Below are 12,500 nucleotides of genomic sequence, written 5' to 3' on the forward strand. Positions count from 1 at the left end.
CTTGAAAGAAATCGGATGAAAAATATTGATTTTAAGGGGGATCAAGAAAAAGGCCCGTGTACACACAAACGTGCGCGCACACACACACACATCTTCCGTTTATATATATATATATATATATATATATATATATATAAATATCGCTCACTCTATCTTATATCTCGCTCTCTTTCTCTTTCTCCGCATATTGCTCCCTATTATAGACACACACACATATCTTCCGTTTTATTATATATAGAGATATCGGTCGCTCTATCTCATATCTCACTCTCTTTCTCTTTCTCCTCCTCTCGCTCCCTATTATACAAACACACACATACACACACATATACGCACACGCGTACACACACACACGTACACGCGTACACACAGTGAATATATAAACTGAGTCTACTTGAGTTTTGCGTATGTAATTAGCGAAAGTGCTTATATATACATACATACATACATACATACATACATATATACATATATATATATATAAATGTATATATATATGTATATATGTATATATATATATATATATATATATATATATATTATATATAATATATATATATATATATATATATATATATATATATATATATGTATGTATATATATATATAGTTGATTTTTATGAAAACAAAAAAAGAAAAAAGAAACTAGCTTGAATCTCGGTTCATTTGCTGAAATGCCAACATTTACAAAACATTGCAGTTTTGTCCCCAGTTTACATTTATAATTTTGTTAAAAAAAAAAACTTCCTTTTGACTTGGTATTAATATCAAATAGACATTAACAGAGTAGGATAGTAAAAAATGAATTCGACCACAATAGGGAAACATATTGTGCGTCAAAATTCTATGGGTTTCTAATTTTGAATGCATTATGTTTCTAACGGAATCTGGCCACTCGAGACTAGTTATAATTTCATTTATTCTAGATTGTAAAGCACTTATTTATTTAGGAGCATAACTCAATTTTTCAATGCATACTAGAGAGTATATTATCTTTCAGTGCTGTGAGAATATCACAAAATGAAGTGAAAAGGGTACTTTTTTCTATAACAAAATATATTGAAGAATAGAGTAGTTCATTAAAAATGATTGTGGTCGATGTTGTGCAAATCCTAGGCAGCTTGTATCTGGAAGAGCATTGACCGATCACAGGCAATATATATATATATATATATATAATATATATATATATATATATATATATATATATATATGTATGTATATGTATATGTTTGCTTATTTAAGACAGTAGGATGTGATTCGAGGAGATCTGACTGTTATTTTTGGACGGATGAGCGACTAATGCATAAGTGCGTAGTTAGAAGAATTTGCTTCACAACCGCGTGTTTTAAGCTTCAACCCTATTCTTCTCTCTTTTGGCCAATATATATATATATATATATATATATATATATCAGAAATATTAAATTTCTAAATATCTCATAGAGATATGTACGGTGGTGGAGCGATAGAGTGGTTGTATACTGTCAACTTAACGTGACAGTCCTGTAAGGGAATTACACCACCGCTGTTTAGCCCTAGGAAACATCCTAGGGTTAAACAGCGGTGGTGTAATTCCCTTACAGGACTGTCACGTTAAGTTGACAGTATACAACCACTCTCTCCCTCTCTCTCTCTCTCTCTCTCTCTCTCTCTCTCTCTATATATATATATATATATATATATATATATATATATATAATATATATATATATACACATATACATACACATATATATATATATGCATACATACACAATATGTTCGGGCTAAATTTGACAGTTTGTAGAAAAGGAAAAGAAAACAATACCCCATCCAAAAATAAAAGTATTAAAAAAGAATCAAAACCTATCAATTGAATTATAACTTGGAGATAACAGTTTACTCAAAGTAGCCACCCTCAGCTTCCACTACCACAGCCTCAAGAGGGCTGCGGAACCTAATGCATCCATTCCTTTCTGTGTGTCCCTGGGATGATCTTCGAATACCTCTTGATCTTGGCCACCAGGTTGGCCTTGCAGGCAGGGCAGTTGATTTCTTTCTCAACCGCGTCCCACAATGTATGAGATTCCAATCGGTGGAATTAGGGAGGCTAAAATTAGGGGGCTGGTGAAGTCGTAGAAATTCCCCCACTGCCGCTTCTGACTCTTTATGGAGGTATGGCAAGAAGCTGAATACTGCTAGCCACCCTCAGCTTCCACTACCACAGCCTCAAGAGGGCTGCGGAACCTAATGCATCCATTCCTTTCTGTGTGTCCCTGGGATGATCTTCGAATACCTCTTGATCTTGGCCACCAGGTTGGCCTTGCAGGCAGGGCAGTTGATTTCTTTCTCAACCGCGTCCCACAATGTATGAGATTCCAATCGGTGGAATTAGGGAGGCTAAAATTAGGGGGCTGGTGAAGTCGTAGAAATTCCCCCACTGCCGCTTCTGACTCTTTATGGAGGTATGGCAAGAAGCTGAATACTGCTGTCACACATATGGCTTTCTAGCAGTAACCCTCTTCAGTCAGGGTTTGATCATAGTCTCCTGCAGCTTCCCGTAGCCATTTGAATTGAGTCTAAGACCATGTTCAAAGATGCGGGACGGCATGACCTCATCCTCACTAGAGACACATCCGACCACATAGGGTCAACCACTAAGTCACGTGCCTTCACACACACACACATACACGCACAATATTCATTAATTAGTAATATAAAAATAACATTACAGTCACAACGAAACCGTATTCAAACTGCAATATCTGGATGACAGTAAGGCGGCTAGCTGGCAGAAACGTTAGCACGCCGGGCGAAATTCTTAGCGGTGTTTCGTCTGCCACTACGTTCTGAGTTCAAATTCCGCCGAGGTCGACTTAGCCTTTCATCCTTTCGGGGTCGATTAAATAAGTACCAGTTACGCACTGGGGTCAATGTAATCGACTTAATCCCTTTTTCTGTCCTTGTTTGTCCCCTCCATGTTTAGCCCCTTGTGGGCAGTAAAGAAATAAATAAGCATTTCGTCTGTCTTTACGTTCTGAGTTCAAATTCCGCCGAAGTTGACTTTGCCTTTCATCCTTTCGGGGTCGATAAATAAAGTACTAGTTATGCACTGGGGGTTAATGTAATCGACTTAATCCCTTTGTTAGAAAAGAATATCTGGATGACAGTTGCATGTACCCTGCATTAATGTATAAGAGTGTGACACAGACACCAAAATATGTGCTAGCACGTATGTTTAGGTTGATTGTGTAACCATTTCACAGCCGGTAACCAGAGAACTTGTATGTGGCTGGTCAACCTGCTAGAAATAGCGCATGGATATGCTTCAGATAATTTCCGCTGATTCAAAAATGGGAAAGATCACATCGGGCAATACAGTAATAGATAATATGTAAAAAGAGTGCTGGCCATGGATGGAATACCTATCAACAGCAACTAAACTGATTCCGATGCTACTGCTACTGCTGCTGATGATTGTAACGACAACGATGACAAATATGTCGATGATGATGATTGTAATTTCCTTAGTATCTTCCAAAGGTCGATATGAATACCCTCGATGCTAGATGCTTGCGTGTAATGAGCTTAACACGGGATGTTAATGTACATTAAATTAAGACGACTTTTATTAAATCTTTTATTCAGTAGTGAAGGTAATGTTCGTGACCCTATACAGGGCCTCCAAGAGTGGCGGAGTAGAGAGAGAAAGAGTTATGCATAAACTGGAGACCAGGTCTCAATGGTTGCGACAAAGTGGACTTGGCTAAAAGTACCCCAGGTGCCTGCTGGTGGTTTTAAACCAAGGAACCGGTTAAGTCTATCATTCATATAAATCCATGTTTTTCAACCATTTTTCGTCTATGAACTCCTTTGATTCTTATTCTACTCGGATGCATCCGCCTAGCTATTTATGTTTTTTAAATAAATCTTAAATTCATATAATCAAATTTTATTAGGCATTGTATAATAAATTGTTAAAATATTTAGTGTATTGTAAAAGTATAACTAATTTGTTGCAAATAAATTTTAACAACAAAAGCTTATATGGATCCTCAAGGGCCATATGGACTCCGATTGAGAGCCATTGATATGAACCATTGTGCGATTTAAACTCAGAATGCAAAGAAGCAGAACAAATACTGCAAGGGGCCCGGCCCGACTTTCTTACAGTTCCACTAATCCACCGCCTAGAATTTGTACATATTGTTAATCGATCCGCTAGGATGAAATGTTATATCGTCCTCGGGGACATTTGAACTCTGACCGTAGAGAATCGGAACGAATAGTGTGAAGCATTCGGAACTAGACCTTAACTAGTTTACCAGTTCGCAGTTTTACTAGTTGTTATACGGAATGTTGTTGCTTACCAAGTTATGGCTGACGGTAATACTTGATGCAGAACTCCAAAGATAAAGTTAAACTGAGCATTGCAACAATTACTGTTGCTTTCTTCTGGCCTACACAAACATTGGATACGAAAACATTGCAAGCTACGGAAGCACTCTGGCATTTTCGTGTTACCCACTCCATCATTACCACGAGAATACACACGAACAGATCTACAGACAGACACATGTAGGCACGTACCGAGAAACATTCGAATATACGAACACTAACATGCTAACATAAACACGCTGGCACACAGACACACACACATATATATATGCTCATATACATATTACACACCACACACGCTGACATACATGCTCAAATACGGAGACGCATATGTACACGAACGTGGGCACATACATACACGGATAACAATCAGTTACACACATACACATATATACTCACATGCACTGGCATACACACACGAATTCACGCACATCATATACCGCCATACATTATACACAAGTACAGATACTAATAAACATACACATACACACATATACATGTGTAGACAAATATACGCACACGCACTCACAAATACACACAGAAGTAGACGCACATTGACACTCTTTGCACAGTGTGTACTTGGCCACACAGTATCCTAGGAACAAAATTTCCCTCAAGTTATATCCTAATGCCTTAATGATAAGTAAGACACCTGCTTATCTAGGTCTTGACAAATGACAGAGCGATGATGACAAGAAGATATTTATTTAATTATATTTCTATTTAATGACAGCCAAGCTGAATCTAAACAATAATAGACAACAACAGTAACAGTGGAAGCGCAATGGCCCAGTGGTTAGGGAAGCGGACTCGCAGTCGTAAGAGCGCGGTTTCGATTCCCAGACCGGGCATTGTGAGTTTTTATTGACCAAAAACACCTAAGTTGTACTCTTTCACAACTTTCTCTGACTCTTTCTTCCTACTTCTGCCAAAAAGCAGAGGAACCATGGTGTAACCCACTATGGTGTGGTAAACTTTCAGTCCCTAGTCTAGATTGCGTATCCTCTGTACCCCAGGCACCACCCTTTAAAACCACCGTTTATGGAATAAGGATAACAACGTAGCTTTCTCGCCCGTGCAACCGCCAGTCTATCGCATGTAGTGGATCTTCAAGTTGCCACACGCATTCTTAGTAGCTTAGAGTAGGCTCAAATTAGAGATTATTCTTTGTGGCTAATGGCGTGAGTCCTGATCGGAAGAAGAAGACAACAGCAACAGTAGTAACCACAATTTTTGAATTAAACTTCCAGTTATTTAGTGATATTTATAGTATTAATATTGTATACATGCTATAACTCAACACGACTATTTTCAATACAAATATTCAGAAACAATAAAATCAATACTGGTGTTCAATCCTTCAACTTAGATCTTCAACGAACGTAAAGTAGTCTAATAGTTTATCTATTCTGTTTCCTATTTCCACTTGTTCATGATACTTTTGAATGTAAAATATCACAAATACCATTGGAAACGAATAATGATGTATTAATCACTTCCTGATTATTGTTACATGGTCAGATAGTCACAGCATAGTTCCCCAAAATTGTATCGTAGCCACGCCTTTTGCAGACTTGTTATTTCCAGATTTAGACATGTCTTCACTCTAGATAATTTGCGGTCCGAACGTAGAGAAGTTTGGGAAAGTAACGTCATCTAAAACCATTTAAAACGTGATATATCTAAACTGTCTTCCCCAACGAATTTGGTCACACTATTCAAGCAAAATCTACAAGTATTCTGTGAGTCCATTCGCTAAGTGCTTGTGAGAACTCAGTTTTAGTCTTTCTGCTATAGAGACCTCAATGAATTTGTATCGAAAAAGAATGTGGGAGAAAACTTTGTACACTATCAATTATTTCTATCTATGACTAAGAACTTTTGAACTGCATTGTCGCGCACATTTGTAAACTCATAAAAATGTTTCGTTATAGTACACACAAAAAAATAGTAGTAATCTTGTATATAATGAAACATCGTTCATTGTACTGATTTTTACTGTTTCTTTATTGGCGTTTGACAGAACAATTTAAAAGGGAGTAACTTGATATTAAGATGTGGAATGTACAATTTCCTGTAATTCAGGCTGTCCCATGGTCCCAGCAGACAAAATGAAAAGAACGTTGCCTCGAAAGATGGCAAGGAAGATGTGCTGGAACAGCCACTTTGATTCACAGAGCTTACACTTGCAGATAACCATCTCCGCCCCGATAACAGTGAGCAGGGATATGGTCCGGGGGCTGAGAACACCGGAGGTTTTCATTGTCACAGACTCGATCGTACACCTGTCAGAGAGCGACCGATACTTTGACAGTTTGCTTTTCTCAGACTGACGAGCAGTGGAGCTTGGGCTGGTTGCTGAACACACCAAGTTGCCACGGAGAACATGTCACAGCATTTAATAACCCTATCTTCGTTTTTGTTCGTTCTGTCATGCAAACACTTCTTGCCGAAAATGTGTAGATTGGATTGTATTTAAAGTCCGTGTTAAATAACTTCTACCAACTGTTTACTTAAATTATTATTTTGTTCAAAATGTTTGTCCTCATTGTTCTGTATCCCTGTGTAATTTAATTTATCTGACGTTATTTATATTGACGTTATTTATATATACGTTACACATTTCGTATCGAATTGGTGTCGTGTTGTAGGTTATCATTTTTACTTTGGCCGTCTCACAACCGAGCAAAACTTCTTGTTTACTTGCAATTACTTTAATACGGATGTTGACCAACAAGCAACATTAATGCAGGCGCTTATAGCTGATATTCAATGCTTGAGTTCGTCTGTCACAGAATTTCTCTTTTCGACGTTCCCGTCCTTACATCTCCAGTACACCTCGGTGACTCCGGTCACATTGCTAAGTAGTACTGCAGGTTGGCTCGCAGGTTCAGCACCGCATTCAATCTTCTATTTTTTTTTGCAACATAATTTTTTTTTTTTAGATTTCTTTGCCTTTCTCCACCCTTCCCCACCGCATATAACTCTCTGGGCAGCAATTATTTGAGACGAGAATTAAAATTTAGTCAGCTTCCCCTTAAATTTTTTCGACTATAAAATAAAAATCAAAAAATCATTGTTTCATGTGGTCAGCTATTCGCTTATAAACAGCTTTGGTGAAAAATCACCTTGATCTTGGGACTAAGACGTAGTTTCAAACAGATTCTTTACCGTAGCTAATTTAATTTCACCGATAACAGCTCCCGCCGTCCTTTCCACATTTTCTGTTAGTCTCATGATTTTTTTGAAACCAGTAACCAATAAATATGAAGTCTTCTTGGAACAATATACTGACTTTGCTCGAATAACATTTAACAATGAAAAAGTTTTTGATTCTGTTATACATCATATCATGATCAGGGGCTTAAAAGTTCTTTTTACTCTGTTTTTATATACACAATTATAGCAACTTACCAATATGAATCACTGCAATATGTTCATTTTCACAAAATATAATTAGTTTCTGTTTGTTCTGTTATAACACTCTTCTTGCCGAAAATTTTGTACTTTGTATTACTTTCAAACATTCGGACTGAAGTATGTATAAACTTAGTACTAACCAATTATTTTCTTTACTGAATTAAATTGTATTCTGTTCGCAACATTCGTCTTCATTGTTATGTATCCTGTGTCATTTAATTCATTTTATATGAGGATATTTAAACGGGTTCCAGCATATTCTTTTCGATTTGAGTTGGTTTCCTGTTGTCGGTTGCCATTTTATTGATGTTTCATCACATCCGAATAATAATTTCCTCTCTATCAATTCCGGATGGAGTTGGTACCATCCACTTTCGACTTCCCGATACTTTACAAAGATATGAGCATTGAAGAGGATTCTCACAGTTAAATATTTAAGGTACAAGAACATTAATTAAAACACGTGCAACAAACGAAGTGATCGATATCGTAATCAATTCGATAATTTGCTTATGTCAAGAATGTGAAGGAGTTGCCTTTATTTTCTAGAATAAACGGTGATGATAGTATTCTAGATTATTCTGTTTCTTTTACAAGATCAAAACTAAACGCCGCGAACAAAATACTCACTAGCACACGCACCTACAACATACAGAGACATTTGCATACACTTACGTGCGATACATATTCAAACGGAACACATTCATAAACACGCAACAATTCAAAATTGATCTTGCATAGTCGTTCTAAAAGATCAAAAGAATTCATTAAGATTTGTTCAAGGCAAAGAATGATTTCTTCAGTAGGAAATCGGATCTTTCTATAATTTGAATTCTTGATAAATCTCGTTAGTTTTCCGGGAGTGGAAGAGTAAGCCGATTAAAATTTGTAGGGTAAAACAGAGAAAAATCCAAGGTTTACTGTTTGCAGTTATATTCACTGTATTGTTGTAATTAATTGAACTTTGCAGATAATCCAGAACAAAGATGTTGGGAAATATTGACTTAATCTGGTTGATAACCTAGAACTACAAATAAGAAAATAAAACGTAAATAAGATAGAAACAAAATTGTGTGACTTATGATATTAATTTTTTAATTCTGGAAAATAGTGACGTGGTAATAAATGTTGAACAAATTCTCACTCAGAATGGCTACAGTAAAAATGTAAAAGATTCGTAATCAATACGAAGATCGTTTAAGAGAACACCTTTGTTCGTCCGATGGAACGATACCGAATCGCTCAGACCTGCAACACCCGTCACTTTAAATCTACTGGCCAAACTTAATCTACCCACTTCCCGTCGTTTGTAACATTATTCTACACTACAGATCTGTGCGTATACATCGTGAACAGCAATGAATTTCCGCCTTAAGACAGCTGACTACTTGGAATAAATATTCGGAATGTTTTTGTTTACTAGCTTTGTTCTTCCTCATAACACACCAACGTATTGATAAACATCCTTACGTGGATTTCACACCTGCCTGCTTGCCTGCCTGCCTGCCTGCCTGCCTACCTACCTACCTACCTACCTACCTACCTACCTACCTACCTACCTACCTACATAATACATGCATGCATGCATACATACATACATACTACATACATACATACATACATACATACATACATACATACATACACATAAATATATATGCACAATCTCATTTCTGAATTAGAAGGTGAGAAAGCATAATAGACATTCAAGAAATCAATCGTAATCTGTTTTGTGGATTTCTAAAATTACTTTGATTTCATTGCTGGTAGCATGATTCGGAAAATATCCATCACCCAAATTCACGTTACTCTCTAGGTAGACTTATATGATAACATTAGATTTAAGATGCAATCGAAACCGAGCTAATCTTGCTTTTGCAGGGAAATCAATCATAGAGAAAGAAACAAAAACCTAGCATGATATTGCGCAATTTAGCGATCCACAATTCTGTGATTTAAACTATGGAGAATACATTTCAGTTTCTAGTTTGACACTTGAAATCTAGTCATTGGCTTTCCGTGTACATATTTCCAATCATTTTCGAGCAGGAATCAATTTATGAGAAAAGAAATATTGGAAATATAATCAATATCCATCTTAAGCTCAGTTTGTTGTATATGTTCTGACATATAAATCTGATAAAAAAATATAGCATAGACGATCATCATAAAATATACAAGCGTTCCAGCTCTTGTATATTTTATGATAACCTGCCGTGCTAATATCATATAAACTTTTCTAATAAAGCGCATGATTCTATAGGAAAGTTAGCTTACAAAAAAAAAAACAGACCAAAAAAACACTGCTACATTAGAACATCTGACTTCGATTATAAATGACACAAAATTATGTTAAGATCTTATTATTAAGAAGATTGTATCACTTTAGCAAGAGTGGGCTACATTGTGTAGAAATTAAAGAAAGAACGGATACATGATGTTGCCGTGTCATTTATAACTAAAAAATAATTCCAGTCCTAAGTAGCTTTTACAGCGTATGATGACAGAAGAGCGTTGGTGTGATGAGTACGCCTTCTGCTTGCATGAACAATAATCGCAGATGTTTCTTCACAGCTATAAGTCAGCTAGGTAGAAGAATGCTGTAACGTATACCTTACGGCATGTAAGGACGAAAAAGCGCGCAGTTCATAGGAATTAGTAATACATATGATCCGAACATGTTTCTTATATGGAACATTGCAAAAATTATCCGAATTACAATAAATGAAAAAAAAAAAAAAAAAACATTTCTGCATTAATAAATTTGTATGCGACGGTGTTCGTATTTTATATTTCTTGTTAAGGATTTTCAAAATTTTCCTTTATATTTCTTTGTTTCTGTCGGAACAATAACGTTCCTAAATCCATTAATCAATTAACATTTCAAGACAGTCTCGACCAAATTATCAAAACAAGGTGACGGTAATAATATGCTGTTGTTAGCGCGCTTTGCAACGATCTTATTTCCAACTAAACAAAAATGACTAAGAGAGAAGCATGAAATATTAGTAATAAAACAGTTTAAACTGAAGCACTGTAGTGTTTAATATATAACTTGTTTCAGAGAAAAAATGCTCTCAACTTTCATCCCCCATTCATAAGTACACACACATTTATGTGTGCGTGTGTGAGTGTGTATGTATGAATGTTTTCTATTTCGACACCTACATATGTATGTATGTATGAATGTATGTATGTATATATGTGTGTGTGTGTGTGTATGTGTGTGTGTATGTATGTATGTATGTATGTATGTATGTATGTATGTATGTATGTATCGGTTTGTTGGCGTGGGTGTGCATAGAAAAGAGAAAGAAAGAGAGAAAAAGAAGCAAGAAGATAAGGGTGTATTCTCAAGAGGAAAACCAAACTGTATTCCGATGTACATGTCAGTTCATGTAATAGGAAGAATGCAAGAGAATGAAAATGAAACTGTTAACAAAGTAAAAAAAAAAGAGATACAAAATGCCGAGTACATATACATGTAGAAATAAAAATAGATTGCAAAACAAACACGGAAGGCAGTTACGAGCGTATTATATTCTGTATATTTGCATTGACATTCTAACACACGGGTTAAATATAAAACCTATGGATTACAAAAGAAATAGTGACCCCAAATGTACTTTCGAAAACGAGAAAAGAAAACCTACATGATTTTCTCTCTGCTATGAAATGAGAACACACGCAAAAGTAGTTTTTTCCTGTTACTCAGTGATTTTGTGCTTAGCAGCAAGGCACGGCATCAAATTCTATTTTCTGTATTAGGTAGACGCAAGGTAGAACATCGATTTTTTTTCCCAATTCTTCTCAGAGTGCGGGCGGCAGGAAATTTTATATGGATACTTGGGGCAAAAAGCGCAGTAGGAAGGAAGAGATAGAGGCATATATAGTTTTTTTTTGTAGCTCATTTAGATTTAAACACTAAAAATTTTAGATGTAATATTATGATAAACGAAGGCAGCGAGCTGGTAGAATCGTTATCGTAGAAAAAGAGTGCTTAGCGGTATTTCGTCCGACTTTACGTTCTGAGTTAAAATGTTGCCGGGGTCGACTTTACCTATCATCATTTCGAGGTCGATAAAATAAGTACCAGTTGAACACTGTGGTCGATGTGATTGACTACCCACAGTCCCAGAAACTGCTGGCTTTGTGCCAAATTTTGAAACTATTATTACGACAAACTACGGCTTGCCATAATCATAACGACACCGACATTATGTACATCAACGTCAATAAGAAGCTGCAAAATACACACGCGCGCGCACACACACATATACACGCACACACACACACACGAAAATGAACATTACCACTTAAGCATGTAATAAACTAAAGTATAATTATCACTCTTTGTGAGCATTTCGACGCATACAATAAAAGTAGCTAGTGTAAAGACATGACTTCTCTGCATATATATATATATATATATATATATGCACATGTTTTAATGCTGTTGATTTTAGCCATGAGTGCCGTGTGTTAATCTGATAATCTGCCCATGTGTATAAACAGGCATGTGTAAATTGCAGGTCGACAGAGAAATCAATATATGTGTCTGTGACCACATGGAAATCACAACTATAAATCAAAATATAGAGATGAATTTAATTTGTTAGCTACGGGAGAATGAGTTTGGCTGAAGTCACGTGCTCTATTAGGTCAATAGCTAAAGTAAAGTAGTGATGTGTCAAATCTTT

This window comes from Octopus sinensis, linkage group LG7, assembly GCF_006345805.1.
Source record: "Octopus sinensis linkage group LG7, ASM634580v1, whole genome shotgun sequence".
In the NCBI taxonomy this organism is placed as follows: domain Eukaryota; kingdom Metazoa; phylum Mollusca; class Cephalopoda; order Octopoda; family Octopodidae; genus Octopus; species Octopus sinensis.